Here is a 5958-nt window from a genome sequence, read left to right on the forward strand (position 1 = left end):
CCAAAAAAAAAAAAAAAATAGAAATCACCCAAATTTATTAAAAAAAATCATGTTAAAAAAAAAATCACGTCTAGTTAAAAAAAAAAAAAAAAAATATCACGCCACCCAAGACAACCTAGAAAATCAAAAAAAAAAAAAAAAAAAAAAAAAAAAAAGAGGCAACGTTAACGTTACTGCCAGTGTTGGGTTTTGTAGAACTTAGTTATATTTGATCCGGTTGACGATTCGATCTAACCTGAATAGTGTTGCGTGGTTTTTAATTAGAAATTTTCTGAGGCTTAATCCAGGGAGCGGAGGCTTGGGCTGACAGGATGTAAAAACCGTTTTTTGGTGATTAGGGTTTTGTATTGTTGTCGTTCTTGAGAGACTGAAACACTGTACTGTCACACTTTGTAGTTTTCCTTGATAATAGTGAAATCCTTGCAATTTCGTGGATGTAGGCAAATTGTCGAACCACGTAAATACTGTCTTGTGCGTGTGATTTTTTTTTTCTTTGGCATGTGTTTTTCTCTATTTTTGTTTCTCACAGGTTGGGAATTTCGGGTTAATTCCCTACACCCAGAAGAAGGAAAAAATAAAAGAAAAGAAAGAAGGCACACCCAGGCTTGGAAAATCAAAAGAAAAAAAGAAGAAGAAGAAAAGGCAACGTTGCCCAAAAAAAGAAAAGAAAAAAAAAAGACTAAAATGCAAAACTGATTCTCTAACTTTCTTCAGATTTTATTTCAGTCCTCTAACTTTGCTTTCGTTCATTTCAGTCCTCTAGGTTTCAGATTTATTCAATTAAGGTCTTTCCGTTAACTTTTGTTAATTTTTTGAAAAAAGAAATCTAGAAAATATTTTTCAATCATTAATTGAATTTTTTTAATTTAAAAAATTTGAAGAAAAATTTATAAAATTGAAAAATTAACCACAACATATAACAAAAGTTAATGGAAAGCCTTAATTGAATAAGTTTGAAAGTTAGAAGACTAAAATGAATAAAAACAAAGTTAGAGGACTGAAATGAAATCTGAAGAAACTTAGAGGGTTAGTTTTGCATTTTACCCCCCAAAAAAATAAAGGCAACTTGAAGAAGCCCATGTTCACATGGGCAATTTTGGCAATCAAGAAAAAATTCATCTCCACTCAGCTTTCTCTCCATTTTGGGGGGAAAACATGGTGGGTCTGGGGAGAAAACATCTGGGCCCACCATTTATTTTCCTTCCTCCCCACCCAACTAAACACATCTCAAAAAAATTTTCCTTCCTATTTTCTCTCCAAAGTTTTCCATTCATCCTGTTTCACCTCAAACAAACACAACCTTAGGGTCAAATAAATTTTAATTTAATACCAATACGCATACAATTACTCTCAAGGCAATTTTGATTTCTGTTTTTCGCATATTTTTATTTCAACACATGCAATTGCTCTCAAAACAATTTTGATTTCCATTTTTGGACCCGTAATTATGCTCGTATCGCATCCAATGCACAAAAACTCTTGAGGAAGCCAAACTCTTTTACTATTTTCTGTTTCTTTAATTTTTAAAATATAGAAAATACATGAAGAACTATTAGTTGAATATTTTTACCTTGGAAGTTTCAGCTTGGTATTTTTCTTTTCTTTTTTCGCGGGCTTAAGTTTTGGCTTCGTTGTAGTTTGAACTGGAGCTGAATTGAATTGACCTATTTAAGTTTGGTTTGAATATTAAATTATTCATTGAATTCGAGCTTGCTAAATTTGGTGATATCTAACTTAACAGCCGGTTACAGTGATAGAAAATGTCAAAATTATTATTTAATTTATTATAAAAATTTTATTTAAAAAAATATCAATAAATGTGTTTAGTGTCATGACATAATAAATATATATAATTTTATTTCCAAGTATCACTCACTCAACATGATTTGGTGCTCATAAATAATTAATTGTGAAATGATCATGTGGTCAAATATTATGGAAACATGTAATTTTCAAGTTTTGGTCCTAGTCATTGGTGATTTTCTAAGTGTATGACATTTTTCGAAAAGGAATTCAATCATAAAGAATTAAGAACAGATAAATTATTGATGGACATTTAAAAAAATGGTTACAATAAGTGAGTGAGGGAAATTCAAATCATATTTCTTATCTCATAGTAAACCATGTAATCACAATTTTATTTTTGGAAGAATAAACAACATGAATATTCACTTTAATGAGTGAAGTTTATGTCCAGTGCTTTTTAACACTGAAAACGATATGATTCGGATATGTGTTAACATTGTAGCATGTCTAGTATAAAAAAGCATTGAACACAAGCTGTATCCCACTTTAATAGTGTCTTGTTTTGGCAAATTTTATAGGAAATTAATGTCACTAAAGATCGAAGAAAAATTATTTTGAATGAAAACCACAATCAAATTTGGCCACAATAGCCTTGTCATATGAGTCATAATTGAAGGAAGCTACCTCCCTAGCATTTTTGGCTTTGCCTCTGCGGTCCTATGCATAGGGGACACAAGATGCAATCCCCTCTCAACTTGCCACAACATGATGTTGAAAGCTTAGTACTATTATACTATTAATATGCTACAATATAGTGCTCAAATATAATCTTTAAAACTGGAATCAAAAGGGAAAAACCTGGACTGTTTTTCAATGTTTTATATAATCTAGCCCCTGAACTAAGAACTTTGGATAGTGGCTTGATTCATTCAATCATATTTTAAAATTAGTTGGGTCTAAGTTTTTTACATTCAAAACCATGGGTGGGTCTAAGCTTTCTGTGTTCTGATTGCAACTTGGATCTAAATTAAGGGTCTGGGCACCAAAAAAAAAATAATAGAAGACATATAGTGCGGCTGAGTATCAAAATGTCCATAGGAATAAGATGTTAAATTAAACTTGTTAGAGATCTTATGCCAATTACATAGGACAATCAGAGCAGACACCAGAGATTCTATATGTTGGGTTTGATAATTACAAATATTATAGATATTAATGTTAAGTGCTTTTCCAGGTCATAAACAAGGCAAAAGGGTAATTAGATTCTTCCTTAATTAAGTACTTTGAACTTTAATAAATTCTGGTTTATTGATGCTTCAAATATATGCCAATTTTGAAATAAGGTTTGAAAAAATGAACATATAGTGTTGTGTACGATATTTTCTATGAAGTTTTCAAGTGGAATAAAAGCTGGAAATTTCTGTATTATGTAGAAAGATTAGGGGGGAAAAAATTCCTCCCCAACTTATATTGTGATTATTATTTATTTTATTTTAATAGATATACTTATACTGACTCATTGTCATTGATAATGAAAGGTCAGGATCGAAGGGAGTTGGTGATAGAGTAAATATCCCAAAAGATTGAATAAGAATCTTGTGCTTTGTTTCACCCAGAAACCAAAAAAGAAAAGAAAAAAAAGAATCTTGTGCTTTCAGTCCTCCTCAATAGCAGTAGCAGTAGCAGTAGCAAGTGTGTGTTTTTTTTTTTTTTTTTTTTTAATAAAAAAAATAATAATAATAGAGTTTTTGGTGTGCACTCATCAACTTTATAATAGATGACGGTAAAGATATATACCTTGATGAAATTATTATAGTGAGTAAAACATATTTATTGAAGGCGTCATTATTCGAACCACTTAATTCCAAATGACAGAGTATTGTTATAATCATATTTAAAGGCCTTCCACGTATTAGTTAGTTTCCTATCCTTTGAAAAAGAAAAATAAAAATCTTGTTCTTGGCATAATTTTTAATAATATCATTTATTATTTTGCTATAATACATTTTTGTCTTATATGATTTTAGGGTAGTTGTCATTATCATCTCTCAAAGTATTAAAATTTATAATTACCAATCCAAGAATAAAATCACTATTAATGTGGTTCTTATGTCAAGATTGGATTAAAGACCCTAAACTAATTTTTTTTTAATTGCAATATTTCTGAAAGAATGACATAATTTTAAGATATTTGAGGGCATTAATGATGAAAGGATTACATTTTTTTTTTATTGCTATATTTATGAAAGAATGACATAATTATAAATTTGTCGTTATAAATTATAAATTTTGACATTCATTGATGTAAATAATAATAACAGTCCAAAATTCAAAAAGTTAAAAGAACCCAAAGGTATTATAGGCCTATAGCCTTTTTTTTTTTTTTTTTAATGTATATAGAAAATTCATATTAATTTTTTTTTTTTAAAAAAAAACCCCAAGATAGGGAGTGCAAGGAAAATTGTGGTGGGACTGGGATCCACCCAAGTGGGAAGGATTTTTGGACCTGCATAATGATTAACTTGTGATGTAGATTTAGGTGGAATAATTTCTGTGTTTGGTGTGCAGTAGATACAAGGGGGGACTGGCTTGTCCAAGTGGTGAAAAATCCAGATCCCAGTCTCATCTTAAAAATAGAAATAAAAAAATAAAAAATAAAAAAAGAAGAAAGAAAAAGGAGTAAAAGGAAGAATATTAACGAAAGTTAAAGAAATGACGTGTAGATTCATTGTGGATAAGTTCCATACCAGGGATTGTGATGGGAGGACAAGTGAGTGTGGTGCCCATGGTTTTGCCGATGGCCCATTGTTTGAAAGGATTGGTTTCGTGTCATTATTTCATTCATCGGATACAGCATGTTTACTATTATAAGATATAGGTCTCATAATCGTATGAGACAAATAACTTTCGAGAGACTCATCAAAAATAGCTTACAAGGGTGTATTTGAATACTGCTAAAAATTAAAAATATTGTAATAAAATAATTTTTAAATATGTAAATAGTACTGTAAAACGTATTTTTAATAAAAAAATTGTTGAATAAAATACTTGGGAGTCCCGTGAATAATGCACGTAACCCACTGAAAAAGCATAATCTGCTCTTCTAATAAAAAAAGAAAAAGTGAAACGTTGGACGTGGAACATAGACTCAGTATCGAAACAGGTACTTAAGATGTATTTGGATACTGCTTATTTTACTAAAATTGAAAAATTATTACTGAAAGTACTGTAGATTGATTGTAATCATAGGCTTGTATGTGTGAGAAGAATGTGTAGAAAATATGATTATAAAAAATTTAGAACGTCAATTTATAGTAGACTTGACAAATAGGTTAGGGAAAAAGTATTTTATATTAAATGATAATATATCATTCATATCAAAATTCAATAAGTGAGAAATATCTGTGTAAAAATAACTACCTACTAACACGTGTCTTTTATTTGTTAGTGAGGTAGTTATTTTTTTGCTGACATGTCTTACACTTATTGAATTTTGATACCATTGACATGATATCATTTGATATATACCAAATACCTTTTCATAGGTTAGGACTCAGGTAAATCGAATTTAGGTTAGACTTGAATGGATCATATCCAATTCGTGTTAAAAACAAGTTGTCCTAAACTAATTACAAAGCTTATACCTTTACCTGATTTCTTAAGTTTATACATTTCAAGGTTTACTAATCTTATTATCAACACAAAAAAAAAAAAAAAAAAAAAAAAAACTAGGTGCACTTGTCACTTGTAAATAATGAAATAAAGATAAATAATCTACAAAGATAATTTAATATAGGCAAAAATGCAAAACTGACTCTCTAACTTTCAAGTTTTGTCATTTCGGTCCTCTAACTTTCAATTTTGTCATTTTAGTCCTTTAAGTATTAATTTTTGTCAATGTAGTCTTCCGTTAGAACTTAGTTATCTTTTTCTGTTAAGTGATCAAAACTACACCATTTTGACCTTTTTTTAATAATAATTTTCATAGTTAAAAGAAAACTAAAAAAAAAAAAGCTGTAAAAAGGAAAAAGAAAAAAACATGTCGAAAAACATATCGAAAATGGCGAACGCAAATCCAGAGGGAATCGACAGAGTTCGAATGAGTTGGAACGTGTGGACATGAACGAAGGTTGAAGCGAGCAAGTGCGTAATCCCACTCGCTGCCTCCATTTCTCCAATCCGCCCTCACCCTGACATCCTCACGCTCCCCTA

The sequence above is a fragment of the Quercus lobata genome, chromosome 6 (assembly GCF_001633185.2).
Source record: "Quercus lobata isolate SW786 chromosome 6, ValleyOak3.0 Primary Assembly, whole genome shotgun sequence".
NCBI lineage: Eukaryota > Viridiplantae > Streptophyta > Magnoliopsida > Fagales > Fagaceae > Quercus > Quercus lobata.